The sequence below is a fragment of the Anopheles funestus genome, assembly GCF_943734845.2.
Source record: "Anopheles funestus chromosome X unlocalized genomic scaffold, idAnoFuneDA-416_04 X_unloc_24, whole genome shotgun sequence".
Taxonomy (NCBI): domain Eukaryota; kingdom Metazoa; phylum Arthropoda; class Insecta; order Diptera; family Culicidae; genus Anopheles; species Anopheles funestus.
The window spans coordinates 82,713-100,000 of record NW_026045148.1 but is presented as its reverse complement, the minus strand read 5'-3'; positions in this window follow the sequence as shown (position 1 = coordinate 100,000).

Genomic DNA, 17,288 nt, shown 5'->3' with positions numbered 1-17,288 from the left:
AAACGCTGCGTTGCGGCTACCATCTCTGCATTGGCGCTGGTGGCACGCTCGACGTACCAATCCTGCTGCAGAGATGTGGTGATGTTACGCGCCGCTTCGCAAACGCTGCTCCATCTCGCCGGACTGCTCAACATAAACTCCACGAGAGTTTCCGGCGTCACAACAACTGCATCATCCTCGCCGAGCAATGCTTGTCGAACATCTGCGAACCTCGGGCAGTCAAAAAACGCATGCTCAGCACTCTCCACAACTCCCGGGCACCTGACACAGTCAGCGGATGGCGCCAGATGTTTGGTATGCAGGTATTCATGAAAGAAACCGTGGCCGGAGAGAATTTGCGCGAGATGGAAGGTCATCTCTCCGTGCCGCCGGTTCTTCCATGCCGCCAAGTCCGGGATAACTCGGTGTGCCCACCGTGTGTAGCGGCTTTCTGGTTCCAGCTGGTCCCACTGCCGCTGCCACTCGGCTATTGTATTAGCGCGTTCCTCGATGCGCAGCTCCCGCAAACTCGCTCCCGTCGCCTGATGTCGCTGGTAACAACGAGCGTCCTCCGTCACCTGCAGCACGATGGGGATGACGCTGGCAAGGACCGTTGCCACCTCGTTCCTCACCGTAACGAAAGTGCGGGCCACCGGCCGTGCGTAAAGGCCCTGCACCCGGTTCAGCTGCCTGCGACACGCCCGAAGCTGGACCGCTTCATGCCAAATCGGCGCAGCATAGCGGAGAGTAGAGTCCACTACCGATGACAGCAACCGTCGCTTCGCACACTTAGGACCGCCATGGTTACGAAGCAGCCTGGAGATGGCCTGCGCCACACGGAGCGCCTTCGACGTGGCCTGCTCAACGTGTGGCCTCCACGACAAGTGATCCTCAAGAATGACCCCGAGGTACTTGAGCGTGCGGGTCGGCATCTTCTCCACTCCGTCGATCGTCACTGGAACGCGGGTGCGTTCTCTCCGCATTGTGGAAACAATGACCAGCTCGGTCTTGGCCGGAGCAAGCTCCAGGTGGTGTTGCGCCATCCACGAGCTGATCATTCCAATCGCCGTTTCAGCTAACCGCGTTGCCGCCTCCGGTGTCGTCCCGCTCGCCAGCACCACGACGTCGTCAGCAAAACCGATCACCTCAGCGCCCTCAGGTAGCGCCAGCCGAAGCACGCCGTCGTACATGGCGTTCCACAGAGTCGGGCCCAGGATTGAGCCCTGTGGAACGCCCGCCGTGACCGTTCGCCGCACTGGTCCCTCGCTGGTTTCATACACCAGCCTCCTCTCAGAGAAGTAGCTGCGCAACATTCTCTGGAGGGCTACCGGAACTTGCAGCTTCTGCAGGGCAGCCGCGATCGCCTCCCAACTGGCGGAGTTGAAGGCATTCCTGACATCCAGTGCTGCCACCACCAGACATCGAGGATCCCGCTGGTTGGTGCGATGGAACGTCCTCGCGTGCTGCCCCCTCTCGATCACACGTTCGATGGCCTGTATCGTGGAACGGCCGCGCCGGAACCCGTACTGCCTTGGCGACAGTCGCGGAGCATCGCTGTTCTCCAAGTGGTCGTTCAGTCGATCCAGGATCACCCGCTCGAACCCCTTGGCGACTGCTCCCAGCATGAGCAGCGGACGATTTGATGACGGGTCGCCCGGCTGCTTGCCCGGCTTCGCGATCAGCACAAGTCGAGCCTCCTTCCACGACGCAGGAAACTCGCCTCGCTCGAGCAGCTGGTTGTACACGTCCACGAAGACCTCCGGGTGCTTCCGCATCGCTGCTTTTACCGCAGTGTTCGGGATGCCGTCCAACCCTGGCGCCTTGGACGACGCCATCCGCTCAGCCAGTAGCAGGACCTCCGAGCTCGTGACCGGCCTCAGAGCGACTTGTGAGGCGGTGCTCGCTTCGATGTCCGGCCACTCGAACGCTGGATGCTCCGGGAACAAGGCGTCGACGATCGGACCAAGAACAGCGCGGTCCGTTTCCGGTGGCGCCCGGCCGCGAAGCTTCGCTCGCACAACCTTGTACCCAAGACCGAACACCTCAGCCTCGACGCCGTCAATCAGCTCTTGAAGGCTGCTCTCCTTGCTGTTCTGGATACTGGCCTGCAGCAAACGACGACAGTCCTGCAGTCCGGCAGACGTCGCAGCACGCTCCGACGGTTGAGCCCGGCGATGGGCTGCCTCCGCTGCTTCGCACTCTTCCCTCAAGCGCTCGATGTCCGGAGACCACCAGTACACCTGGGGCTTGCGGTGGAAGGTAGCCCCGTGTACTCTCTCCATGGTCTCATCGCACGCCCGAGTGAGTCCGCCAACCAGCCCCTCCGGAGTGTCGACCTGTCCGAAGCGGCCGACTGTGAGGGCGATGTCAAAGCTCTTCCGGACGAACTGCGTCGTCTTCCACCGAGTTCCGGCATGCCTGGCTGTCCCGTCACTGGCTGCTGCTTGGCTTTGGTGCTGCTGGCCACGTCGCTTGTTCCGTTGACCCGGAACCTCCACCTGAAACTCGATGTACGCGTGATCGCTTCCGGAGAAGCGGTTAAGCACGCGCCATGAGTCCGGCCGCACAATGGATTGGCTGGCGAAGGAGACGTCGATGACGCTTTCCCGTGCAACCCCGTTGCCCTTGAAGGTGGGCACGTTGCCACGGTTCAGCGTCTGCAGCGCCAGCTGCTCCGCCACGCTTAGGAGCTCCTGCCCCTTCCGGGTAGTGCGCGCACTCCCCCACTCCTCGTTCCAGGCGTTGAAGTCCCCGGCCAGGACTGATGTTGTGTGTCCCACCAGCGACACCTCCACCGCACCAAGAAACTCCTCGAAGTCTTCCGAACCACTGCTGGGCGACACGTAGCAGCTGGCGAACGTGACTCCCGCTATCGTGGCAACCACCAATCCCGGGACGACGCTTCCCCACAGACGCTGAATGGGGTAAGCCCCCGTTGCGACGATCGCCACGCTCAACTCCTCGTCAACAGCCCATCGCGGATCATCTCGAGGCGGCCGATACAGCTCACAGGCGAGCACCACCTGAACATCCAGCTCGCGAGCCGTCTGCATCAGCAGGTCCTGAGCTGTCCTGCTCCGCCCAAGGTTGATCTGCAGCACCTTTAGCGCCGGCACGTCAGATGACCGACCGGATGCGGGCCGCTGCACACGGCACAGCACACCTCCGCCGTGCAGCTCTTCGCCTGATGATCTGGCTTCCCGCATCGAATGCAGCTGGCCGAGCGATCGACCTCGCTCGTGCACGCTGCCCGGACGTGTCCCATCTCCAGACACTTGTAACAACGTTGCTGCCGCGTCTGCATTGGAGCCACCTTCCGGATCAGGCAGGACGTGTACTTGATTTTGACAAACTTCCCGTCCAGCTCCTCTGCCGCCTTCGTTGTCACCCGCGCTATCGCCACCTTCGTGCCGTCCCACGCTGGTCGCAGCCGAACCGAAGTCTCCTCCACGGTGTGCTGGCATAGCTCGGAGAGTGCCTTCGCCACGTGTGACTCCTCCGCTAAAGGGTCGACCGCGTCCATCCGGATGTCGACCGTGGGAGTCACCAAGCGTGCTGATGCCAGCAGTTCCGCCTTCGCGCACACGTCTTGGATGCACTGCAGCACCTCTGCAGCATTCGCGCTCTCCTTCAGCTCCATAACAAGTCGGGAGCGTGTGGTGCGTCGTCCGACTCCAAGGGCATCTGCGTACTTTTCCATCTCTGGAGCCCCACGCACAACCTGGTAAACCTCGGTCCAGGTTTGTCCCTCGGCTGGAGCGATCTCAATTGCGTCCGGCTTGGTCTTGCGCTGCCGTTGACGCCCTCCGCCTCGCCGTGTTGCAGGCTGGCTACGCCAGGCCTGTTGCCCCCGCTGTTGTTGGGGCTGCTGTGACGATGGTCCTGCAACCGCCTGTCGCTGGACCTTCGCCCGTTGTTGTTGCAGCTGCGGCCACTGCTGCTTCTGCTGCTGCTGCTGCTGCTGCTGCTGCATGCTCGCTGATTGACGTGCCGGCTTACGGCGCACCACCTCAGTCCAGGAGCCGCCATCCTGGTCCGGAGACGGCTCCACCATAGCCGTCACCGCAACCTGCTGTCGCTGCCGCTGCTGCTGCTGCCCACGCTGCTGCTCACTCTGCTGCTGCTCCATCCGACGCCGTGGCATTGGGGTCGGTGAATAAGCCACAGAGGCGCGTATCGGCTCGCCCAGCTGCTGCTGACCTCCGACGACCTGCAAAATGAGCTCATTAAGCGCGTCACGCTCGCGCCAATGAGCCTCACGATCCAGCCGTTGTGCCTCTCGAAGTGCGGCGATTTCCGCCGCCGCTATTTCCTCCCGACGTACAGCCGCCGAGAGTGCCACCTCCGCATCGCGACGAGCATTCGCTTCTGCTGACGCCATCTGGACCCGGAAGAGGGACAGCTCCTCCTGCAGCTTGGCGAGCATGGCCCGCAGCTCCTCGTTGGTGCGACGAAGCTCGCGCATCTCCTCGTCGCGTTGCGCTGCAAAACCGGTAGAGGTCGTCTCCTTGACGACCGGCATCGACGACTTCGTAAGCAGCACTCGCGGCTGCAATGAAGGACGATTCGTCGGCGCAACCCTCTCGTCCGTCGACAAGGTCCTCGACCGCAAAGACCTTGCACCGTCCATGGTGCTTGGCTTCCCCAGGTGCCAAGCAAACCCTAATGAAAAAGAATCGACTTACTTGCCTCTCCGTTGATCGACTCCGGATTGATGGCAGCAAGTAGGTCTCGCCGAGACGAATCCAACGAGGTGTCGGACGTCCAAATCGGACCAGCGGTTCCGAAACGGTGCACTAATGAAAATTCCGCTCGCACACACACACACACAAAACCCAGTTCCGAGGCCGTTCACTGGATCGCCCCCCCTGGTACGGCAAAAGCTGGCTCTCGCGAAGACGATTCCAGGGAGGTGTCGCACGTCCGGATCCGACGAAAACTGACGAAGTGGTGCACGATTTGGCCACCGATTTTCACACACACACGGTCGAATATGTCCGGCACTCTGGCCACCGCACTATGGGCCCGATTGACCCGTTGAAGACACGTATCGACGCGTCTTGCCGAGACGCTTCCAACGAAGTGCTGGACGTCCCAATCGGTCCACTTTTCACGAAGTTGTGCAATAGAAATGTTTTTCACACTAACACTAATGCACTCGCACACTAACACCACCAAACGGATTTTTCCAGATAGCAGAACTCGGCCGTTTATGAACCGATCCTGGCGATCCACGGATCGATCGACGCGCCCGACCGAGCCCTATCCGATGGTGGGTGGATCGAGGGGGTGGTGGGAGGAAACTGGCCTCCAAAAACCCGAAAAACCCCCTTTTTTCCGCCTTTTCGCTGGTTTCCAGGCTGTTTCCGGTCCGATCGACTGCCGGAAAATTTTGGTCGATGCGTCCTCGTGTTCCGGTACTGATGGGACTCTCAAACTTACCAAAAATCAGCGTTTAACTCGTCTAAAAATTGATCTTCCGATCCGCTCGATGGATCGCCTCCGAAACAACGGCAACAGCTGCGTCTCGTCGGCGCATTTGCAACGAGGTGCCGGACTTAGAAATCGGACCAGCGGTTCCGAAACGGTGCACAAATGAAAATTCCGCTCACACACACGCACACACAAAACCCAGTTCCGGGGCCGTTCACTGGATCGCCCCCCCTGGTACGGCAAGAGCTGGCTCTCGCGAAGACGATTCCAGGGAGGTGTCGCACGTCCGGGTCCGACGAAAACTGACGGAGTGGTGCACGTTTTGGCCACCGATTTTCACACACACACGGTCGAATATGTCCGGCACTCTGGCCACCGCACTATGGGCCCGATTGACCCGTTGAAGACACGTATCGACGCGTCTTGCCGAGACGCTTCCAACGAAGTGCTGGACGTCCCAATCGGTCCACTTTTCACGAAGTTGTGCAATAGAAATGTTTTTCACACTAACACTAATGCACTCGCACACTAACACCACCAAACGGATTTTTCCAGATAGCAGAACTCGGCCGTTTATGAACCGATCCTGGCGATCCACGGATCGATCGACGCGCCCGACCGAGCCCTATCCGATGGTGGGTGGATCGAGGGGGTGGTGGGAGGAAACTGGCCTCCAAAAACCCGAAAAACCCCCTTTTTTCCGCCTTTTCGCTGGTTTCCAGGCTGTTTCCGGTCCGATCGACTGCCGGAAAATTTTGGTCGATGCGTCCTCGTGTTCCGGTACTGATGGGACTCTCAAACTTACCAAAAATCAGCGTTTAACTCGTCTAAAAATTGATCTTCCGATCCGCTCAATGGATCGCCTCCGAAACAACGGCAACAGCTGCGTCTCGTCGGCGCATTTGCAACGAGGTGCCGGACTTAGAAATCGGACCAGCGGTTCCGAAACGGTGCACAAATGAAAATTCCGCTCACACACACGCACACACAAAACCCAGTTCCGGGGCCGTTCACTGGATCGCCCCCCCTGGTACGGCAAGAGCTGGCTCTCGCGAAGACGATTCCAGGGAGGTGTCGCACGTCCGGGTCCGACGAAAACTGACGGAGTGGTGCACGTTTTGGCCACCGATTTTCACACACACACGGTCAAAATGTCCGGCACTCTGGCCACCGCACTATGGGCCCGATTGACCCGTTGAAGGCACGTATCGACGCGTCTTGCCGAGACGCGTCCAACGAAGTGCTAAACGTTAAAATCGGTCCACTTTTCTCGAAGTTGTGCAATAAAAATGTTTTCGCACTAACACTAATGCACTCGCACACTAACACCACCAAAGGATTTTTCCAGATAGCAGAACTCAGCCGTTTATGGACCGATCCTGGCGATCCACGGATCGATCGACGCGCCCGGCCAAGCCCTATCCGATGGTGGGTGGATCGAGGGGGTGGTGGGAGGAAACTGGCCTCCAAAAACCCGAAAAACCCCCTTTTTTTCGCCTTTTCGCCGGTTTCCGGACTAATTCCGGTCCGATCGGCCTGCGGCCAATTTTCCCGGGTGAGTCCCGATGGGCCACTCCTGTTACGATGATTAAACCCGCGCCAGGTTGCAGGGTTGATTTTTGAAAATTCAAAAACCGGGCCGGAAAAAACTCCCTGGTTTTTGGGAGTAGCGGGGGGGGACTTGGCACACGTGTAGAGGACCCCAATCGAGGGCCGGATGCCAAAATCCAAGTGGCCAGGTGGCCAACCGACCGAGTTATTAAATTTCAAAAATTTAATAACTAATTAAATAATATTGGCCTTCCACTTTGCCAAATCTTCAAGATGTCGCCCGAAAACACGTGGTGGATTTTACACGCAATTTTTGAAACCGGAAATGCAAAAAACCTCCAACTTTGGGCGCTAATAACTCCGTTGGTTTTCAACGCACAGAAACGTCAGACCACTTCAACGAATCGGGACGTTCTCACTTAACGTTCTACAATATTTTTAAATCGATTCGCGCACTTATAGAGGGCAATATAAACCGGACACTCAAAAACACCAGTTTTTTGATGACCACTTCCGGTGGCATACACACACACGCACAAACTTCACACCGTTGGATGCGTCTTTTCAATACGCGTCTTTTGATGTTTCACTTTTGAAAATCCGTTAAGAATTGACGAAGTTATTCACGAAAAACTGGTCCCCGGAAAATCCCATACAAATTGTATGGCGAGAACCGAAACCGGAAACGCGAAAAACCTCCAACTTTGGGCGCTAATATCTCCGTTGTTTTTCAACGCTCAGAAACGGCAGACCACTTAAACGAAAGGTCTCGTTTGCGGTAATTACGTTCACATATTTTTAAACCGATTTATTACAGTTTAAGTGTCACTATTGAATCATAACCTCACTTTTCCACTTTTTCACCTGCAGTTTTGAATTTATGTAACGCACACTCCGCACACACACACCAATCGATGCGTCTTTGAAATACGCGTCTTTTGATGTTTTACGGACACTAGAAAACGCTGGTTTTTCCCTCCTGAGGGGGAGGGGGTGGATATGGGAGGGGCGGGGGGGTGACAATCCGGTGCTCCACTCCGAGACCTATCCACCGATACCCCGGACGTGCCTCTGGCACGAGGATTGTCCGAGATATGCCACTTTAAAGGATTTGTCCGGAAGTCTGATAAGTCGGTGTTGGAGTTCGATAACACTTATCAAACTACTTATCAGACTTTTTCAAACCCCTATATCTCCGGAACCGCTTGTCCGATCCGGACGTCCGACGGCTCCCCGGAAAGGAAATTTTGTCCTCTTTTGAAATATTTCAAGGTTGAAATATTTCATGAAATATTTCGTGAAATATTTCACGTTTTCCGTAAAAACGCTCGTAGCACTATGGTTCGAGTTGGGGGGGCTGGGGAATATCACTCCTAACAACACCAGCGCCACCTGTGGGTAAATCTCAAACTATTCTGCTTTAATCGCACTATTCGCAAATTCGCACGGGAGCGCTCGAAAAACACGTCCGTTCACTTCGGAGGTTTCGCTCAGACTACAGGGATAACTGGCTTGTGGCCGCCAAGCGTTCATAGCGACGTGGCTTTTTGATCCTTCGATGTCGGCTCTTCCTATCATTGTAAAGCAAAATTTACCAAGCGTAGGATTGTTCACCCTTTCAAGGGAACGTGAGCTGGGTTTAGACCGTCGTGAGACAGGTTAGTTTTACCCTACTGGTGTGCATTGTTTGTCGCTATCTTAACGGAATTCCTGTGCAGTACGAGAGGAACCACAGGTACGGACCACTGGCTCAATACTAGTTCGAACGGACTATGGTATGACGCTACGTCCGCTGGATTATGCCTGAACGCCTCTAAGGTCGTATCCAATCCGAGCTGATAGCGCTTCTTATACCCATTAGGTGGTCGTAAGCTAGCGGGCCTAACAACCCTCCGAGAACCGTCCGTGCTGTCCATTGGCACACTGGCGTCTCATCCCCGCTTACTACTAGGCCGCAAAGGGCGGGTTCGCGCTGCACGTGTTAGTACCATACATGTTGGGAACACCGGTGGACGAGCTTGCCGACTGTGGATATCACTAGTTTCGACACCTACGACCGCCCGCAAACGACGGGACTACAGGCTGGGAGCTTCAAGTTGTAGAGATGCGTTCGCATCGATCCTCTCAGGCGACCCATGCTTGGTGGTTAGTGCTTGCGCGTGCGCGCCCCGTGTGTGCTGGAATTGGCCAACCAGTGCACATTGGTGGTGCGTACCGTGACTTGCACCATGTGACGAGAGTGTTGAAGAACACTGTGTGGTGACTCTATGCCTATGTGATGGGGTGCTTGTAACACACGACCGAACCGACGGCTCGTTGGATGGTCACGACAGTGTGGTGCAGGTGCGCCCATGTGTAACGAATACATTGAGTGCCGTTGGAGGTTAGCGGTTGGTCGGTTGCATGCTACAACTTCGCGTTGTACATGGGCTGGCCGCTGCGCTTCCTTCGGGTTGCCACTTGATGTTGATAGGGTTGATGTATTGTGTTCGTTGACTTTTGGTTCATTCCAAAAGTCTTCGGACTTAGATAATTTTACAAGTGTCGGCGCTCTCGGACCGAAAATAAGAAGACAACTAAGAAGAAAAAGAGAAAGAAGCTAATAGTGGAAAGTATTCTTCTTCAAAGAAGGAACAAAAATTTTACAAGTGTTGAAAAATTTCCTAAGTCCAAAAAATTTTCTAAGTCCAGAAAATTTTCTAAGTCCCACAAAATGGAACATGATGAAGAAGATACAGAAGTTGAAAATTTTTCTAAGTCCAAAAAATTTTCTAAGTCCAGAAAATTTTCTAAGTCCAAAGTGTTGGAACAATTTCCAAAGGCCCATAGGTTGCACTGAATTTTCCTAAGTTGGCCACAAGTACCCATGAGGTATCGAGAAGGTTCACCCGAAGGACATAATATGTCCCAAAGTACCGATAGAGCACCCACAAAGAGCACCGAATGGGCCTAAGTTGGCCAAAAGTACCGATAGAGTACCCACAAGAAGCACTGAGTTGGCCTAAGTTGGCCAAAAGTACCGATAGAGTACCCACAAATAGCACCCAGTTGGCCTAAGTTGGCCAAAAGTACCGATAGAGTACCCACAAGAAGCACTGAGTTGGCCTAAGTTGGCCAAAAGTACCGATAGAGTACCCACAAATAGCACCCAGTTGGCCTAAGTTGGCCAAAAGTACCGATAGAGAACCCACAAGTAGCACCCAATTGGCCTAAGTTGGCCAAAAGTACCGATAGAGTACCCCCAAATAGCACCGAATGGGCCTAAGATGGCCAAAAGTACCGATAGAGTACCCACAAAGAGCACCCAATTGGCCTAAGTTGGCCAAAAGTACCGATAGAGTACCCACAAATAGCACCGAATGGGCCTAACATGGCCAAAAGTACCGATAGAGCACCCACATATAGCACCGAGTGGGCCTAACATGGCCAAAAGTACCGATAGAGCACCCACATATAGCACCCCATTGGCCTAAGTTGGCCAAAAGTACCGATAGAGTACCCACAAATAGCACCGAGTGGGCCTAACATGGCCAAAAGTACCGATAGAGTACCCACAAATAGCACCGAGTGGGCCTAAGTTGGCCAAAAGTACCGATAGAGTACCCACAAAGAGCACCCCATGGGCCTAAGTTGGCCAAAAGTACCGATAGAGTACCCACAAATAGCACCGAATGGGCCTAACATGGCGAAAAGTACCGATAGAGCACCCACATATAGCACCGAATGGGCCTAACATGGCCAAAAGTACCGATAGAGCACCCACAAGTAGCACCCAATTGGCCTAAGTTGGCCAAAAGTACCGATAGAGTACCCACAAAGAGCACCCAATTGGCCTAAGTTGGCCAAAAGTACCGCCAAGTAGCACCATAGAGGCCCGAGTAGAGCGAAATGTGGGCCAAATTGAACATTTGAAAATTTTTACAAGTCCAGAAAATTTTCTAAGTCCAGAAAATTTTCTAAGTCCAAAGAGTTGGACAAATTTCCTTAGGCCCAAAGGTTGCACTGAATGTTCCTAAGTTGGCCATCAGTACCCATGAAGTATCGCGAAGGTTCACCCGAAAGACACAATATGCCCTAAAGTACCCACAGAGTACCCACAAGTTGCACCCAATTGGCCTAAGTTGGCCAGAAGTACCGACAAGTACCACCATAGAAGCCCGAGTAGAGCGAAATGTGGGCCAAAGTACCGAGTAGTTGCCACAAATGCCCAAATGGATACCAAAATGTGGTACCAAGTACCTAACTGTTGCAACAAATGCTAGCTTTCTGAGCAAAAGCTGTGGACCAATTTCGTAGAAGAACCGCCTAGGCGAAAAGGCAAAAATCGCCGAAGCTGGCCCGCTCGCAGAGCTCGCGGGCCAGGAGATACTCATAGGGCGATTTACTAGAGTGGGGAACTTGAGAATTTTTGTGTCCGAGACTTTGGGCAACTTCGCGGCCGCCCCCTTAAAGTAAAAGATTTTCTCTGGGTGCCTAAAATTCGCAATTCCCGCAAAGTCGGGAAGACGTTAAAGTTTTTGCCCAAAAAATGGCCATCGATTTAAGGTGATTTTCCAATAAGAAAATGCTTCCTATTTTGAATTTTTTCGAATATTTCCTAAACTAAGCGTCGGAGCACATGGCCGTGGAGGAACTTTTGGTAGCTTTTGGCAAGGGCTATCGGATGAAATAATAAGAAAGGCCATCAGAGCGATATTGGATTAATGCGGGCTCATAAACGCACCTGAGAAGTGAAAATTGGTACCTTGCACGCAGGATGCAAGAAATGCTTGAGTGTTAACCATCATCGGTACCAAGTACCTAGGTTATATCGAGTGCGTAGATGGAAGTCGGTACCAAAGGGAAACCTTCCTAGGCTAGGTGCACGCAAGTGAGTATGGATCGATCAGTAGAAAGATGGGAAGCCATAGGAAACCTTCCTAGGCTAGGTGCACGCAAGTGAGTATGGATCGATCAGTAGAAAGATGGGAAGCCCAAGGAAACCTTCCTAGGCTAGGTGCACGCAAGTGAGTATGGATCGATCAGTAGAAAGATGGGAAGCCATAGGAAACCTTCCTAGGCTAGGTGCACGCAAGTGAGTATGGATCGATCAGTAGAAAGTGGGAAGCCCATTACCAAATGCCCTAGTGAAGACCGTAAACGAATATCATGAACCGATAAGGAGCACCAAATGCCCTAGTGAAGACCGTAAACGAATATCATGAACCGATAAGGAGCACCAAATGCCCTAGTGAAGACCGTAAACGAATATCATGAACCGATAAGGAGCACCAAATGCCCTAGTGAAGACCGTAAACGAATATCATGAACCGAGAAGTAGCAACGAATGCCTGAAAAAGTACCAAGTCCTCGGTATAGAGTAACGAGAGTTAACCGCCGTGATGTATGCAATGTGGGCAGCCATTGCATGGGTTCTGGACTTGGTTCGCGAATAACTTTTTTGCTAGACATCGGACAAAGTTGACGTGGAAGAACGAAATGTAGCATTTGATGCCACCTATCCAAAACTTTTTCAAGATTGAAGATCCGATCGATACAGCCTGAGTTATAGGCAAAAGTTGGTGCAAAAACGAGCATTTTTAATGGTGAAAAATCGGTACTCCTCGAATAGCTCCTGTTGGAAGCATCGGACCACATAGTCGTGGAGAAACATATTGTAGCGCGCGGTGTCAAGTATCGACACCCAAAACCGCATGTCCGATGGACGGAAAATGACCAAGTTATAGTGAAAACTTGGTTGCACCAAATTCCCGAAGAAGTGCAACGAGAAGGTGAATGCGATGGTTGTTCGTCGAATAGCTCCGGCCACAGACATGGTAGCGATTAGTGGTGCATGGAAGAAATCTAGCCACAAGTGCCATCTAGCCATGGCCAGAAGAAAGTGTGGCCATATCTTGGATACCGGCGGAGCTATGGGGCAAATATGGGCCAAAAATGGTGCAAGTTGGACCAAAAATCCGACCAAGTGCGCGAGGCGCTTTCGTGAATAGCTCCGGCCACAGACATGGTAGCGATTAGTGGTGCATGGAAGAAATCTAGCCACAAGTGCCATCTACCCATGGCCAGAAGAAAGTGTGGCCATATCTTGGATACCGGCGGAGCTATGGGGCAAATATGGGCCAAAAATGGTGCAAGTTGGACCAAAAATCCGAAAAAGTACCTAGGTAAATGCGATGGTTGTTCGTCGAATAGCTCCGGCCACAGACATGGTAGCGATTAGTGGTGCATGGAAGAAATCTAGCCACAAGTGCCATCTAGCCATGGCCAGAAGAAAGTGTGGCCATATCTTGGATACCGGCGGAGCTATGGGGCAAATATGGGCCAAAAATGGTGCAAGTTGGACCAAAAATCCGACCAAGTGCGCGAGGCGCTTTCGTGAATAGCTCCGGCCACAGACATGGTAGCGATTAGTGGTGCATGGAAGAAATCTAGCCACAAGTGCCATCTACCCATGGCCAGAAGAAAGTGTGGCCATATCTTGGATACCGGCGGAGCTATGGGGCAAATATGGGCCAAAAATGGGTAAAATTGTACGGTCCAAAGCCAAGGGTAAATTTTTTTATTCCTCTAATAACTTCTAGTACAGACATTGAATCGGTTGGTGATGTATGGATGAAATGTAGCAAACAGTTGGAACTACCCATAAAATCTTAAAGATTGACGATCCAATGTATAGAACCGGAGTAATGTGCGATACTTGGTGAAAAATCGAGTGAAAAATTAGCTATAAACTGTTTTTGGCCCATAACTCGAATACTAGACATCGGAAGGGGGGGTCGTAGAACGATTTTTTGTTGCCCTATCGATTCCCTATCGAACGAGCAAAAGTTGTTTTTTTGACCAAAAAGGACCCCTACTCTAGTAAAATTGGCCTGATTTTACTAGTCCCCGGTACCCGTACAGGCAAAATGAGCAAAATGCTCAAGTATGAATGGTTTTTGGCCCATAACTCGAATACTAGACGTCGCAGGGGGGTGTCGTGGAACAATTTTTGGTAGCCCTTGAAATTATCTATCGAATGACATATACTTGATTTTTTGACCAAAAAGTTCCTAGACTAGTAAAAATCGCATCATTTTACTAGAGTCGGGTACCCTGGACGAAAAACCGCTATAATTGCGGTTTTTGGCTAATAACTCGAATACTAGAAGTCGCAGGGGGGTGTCGTGGAACAATTTTTGGTAGCCCTTGAAATTATCTATCGAATGACATATACTTGATTTTTGGCCAAAAAGTTCCCTAGACTAGTAAAAATCGCATCATTTTACTAGAGTCGGGTACCCTGGACGAAAAACCGCTTAAGTTGCGGTTTTTGGCTAATAACTCGAATACTAGACGTCGCAGGGGGGTGTCGTGGAACAATTTTTGGTAGCCCTTGAAATTATCTATCGAATGACATATACTTGATTTTTGGCCAAAAAGTTCCCTAGACTAGTAAAAATCGCATCATTTTACTAGAGTCGGGTACCCTGGACGAAAAACCGCTTAAGTTGCGGTTTTTGGCTAATAACTCGAATACTAGACGTCGCAGGGGGGTGTCGTGGAACAATTTTTGGTAGCCCTTGAAATTATCTATCGAATGACATATACTTGATTTTTTGACCAAAAAGTTCCTAGACTAGTAAAAATCGCATCATTTTACTAGAGTCGGGTACCCTGTACGAAAAACCGCTATAGTTGCGGTTTTTGGTCAATAACTCGAATACTAGACGTCGGAGGGGGGTGCCGTAGAACAATTTTTTGTAGCCCTTGAAATTACCTTTCGAATGATATATAGTGGTTTTTTGGTCAAACAGTGACCCCGAGACTAGTAACCCTCCATACACAAAACCGCCTAAAAAGTTTTGGTTTTGCAAAATTTTGAAAAGTGCGTCAAAAAAATTTTTTCAAAAAGTACCAAATCGTGATCAGAACTCACTATAGACCATAAAAAGTGAAATCCGATGGTCATTTGCAACACTTGGTCAATCGAGAAAAATTTCACTTTTTTACTAGAGTCGGGTACCCTGAACGAAAAATCGCTCAAGTGATGGTTTTTGGCCAATAACTCGAATACTAGACGTCGGAGGGGGGTGCCGTAGAACAATTTTTTGTAGCCCTTGAAATTACCTTTCGAATGATATATAGTGGTTTTTCGGTCAAACAGTGACCCCGAGACTAGTAACCCTCCATACACAAAACCGCCTACAAAAACTTTGTTTTGAAAAATTTTGAAAAGTTCAAAAAAATTTTTTTTTCAAAAACTACTAAAACGTGATAAGAACTTACTATAGACCATAAAAAGTGATATCCGATGATAATTTGCAAAAGTTGGTAACTAGTAAAAAATTTCACTTTTTTACTAGAGTCGGTGCAACGAGAAAAAAAAAGTCCGTGATGGAGAAAAATGGCACGTTTTCCACGCCTGTACGCTTTCGTTTACTATATAGGGGGTAGGTGAGCCAGAAGCATGATTTTGACTGAGTATGTATCTTTATGAATTGGACCCTTCTAAATCGATTGAGACTACCCCCAGGACGATCGGACGACTGCTTCTGGCTCAAAATGTGGTTTTTAGATTTTGATCGTCAATTATGCGAGAAAAAATCGATTAGAAGTAAAGATACGAAATGCTTGGTCTAAGTTGGGAAACGACTTCGGATATTTGTTGGACGTTGTCGTAGAAGGTCCGAGGACCAAGGAAAAGTGATTTCCAAGTGGATTTATGCACTATTAGTCGATGGTAAGATGTGAAATTAGTAGAACTTACCATACAGTTTGCGAAGTTGAAGCAATCGGTTGGTGAATATGGTACTGTCTGTCCAATTTGGTGGTTCGGAATGAGTGAAACGATGTTGATGATGGATAGACGTTCCGATTGCCCCCGATCGGGGAACATATAGTGGTCTTTAAGGTCCAAGTACCTATGTTTTGGTAAGCAGAACTGAGAGTTAAAGGATGAAAGTCGGCCATTCCTAATATCATCCTATCGGTGGTTCGCGAGTTGTTTGAGGACCGGAGCAGCTCGCGATGAAACGGTCCTAGGGTATTGGTTATCCATCCAAGGAAGAGTAAATGCGATCCTAGATGTGTGTCGTTGGCCGTTCTACCGGTATCGCCTATCGATGAGATATCGACGGGCATGCCTTACTCGAAAGTTGAATTCTAGGATCGATGGTCAAACAGACCTATGAGCGATAAACCAAACTGAACACGTATTGATGTCGGCTTTTCCTATCATTTGATGCCGCAGGTTGTTTAGGGACCGGAGCAACTTGCGGCCGAGACGGTCCCCGGGGGTTTCTTTCTCCAAGGAGTGGAAACTATTAAGCAAGAGTTGTAGCAAGATACGATCCTCTGATGTGTCGTTGGCCGTTCATGCGGTATCGCCTGTCGATGAGATATCGAAGGGCATGCCTTACTCTACCGACCTTCTAATTGAGAGTATTAATCAGGGATCGATGGTCAAACAAGACCAATGAGCGATAAACCAAACTGAACACGTATTGATGTCGGCTTTTCCTATCATTTGATGCCGCAGGTTGTTTAGGGACCGGAGCAGCTTGCGGCCGAGACGGTCCCCGGGGGTTTCTTTCTCCAAGGAGAAGAAACGATTAAGCAAAAGTTGTAGCAAGATACGATCCTCTGATGTGTCGTTGGCCGTTCAAGCGGTATCGCCTGTCGATGAGATATCGATGGGCATGCCTTACTCTCCCGACTGGATTACTGAGAGTTTAATCAGGGATCGATGGTCAAACAGACCAATGAGCGATAAACCAAACTGAACACATATTGATGTCGGCATTTCCTATCATTTGTCGCAGGTTGTTTAGGGACCGGAGCAGCTTGCGACCGAGACGGTCCCCGGGGGTTTCTTTCTCTAAGGAGTGGAAACGATTAAGCAAAAGTCGTAGCAATAATCGATCACCTGATGTGTCGTTGGCCGTTCTTGCGGTATCGCCTGTCGATGAGATATCGATGGGCATGCCTTACTCTCCTGACTGTTTAATTGAGAGTTATAATCAGGGATCGATGGTCAAAAAGACCTATGAGCGATAAACCAAACTGAACACGTATTGATGTCGGCATTTCCTATCATTTGTCGCAGGTTGTTTGGGGACCGGAGCAGCTTGCGACCGAGACGGTCCCTTCCCGAAAGATGGTGAACCGAGTCGTCTGGCGTAAAAACCGGACGACTCGAAAGGGCTTGACCCTTTCAAGTGAGCGATAATCACATTCTACGCTCAGTTCGACAGCTACAAGGCAATCACTCGCTATGTTCAGAGCTAATACATGCAACATGCCGGCATTGTTTCCACCGACGCATGGATTCAAGACTGGTGCAC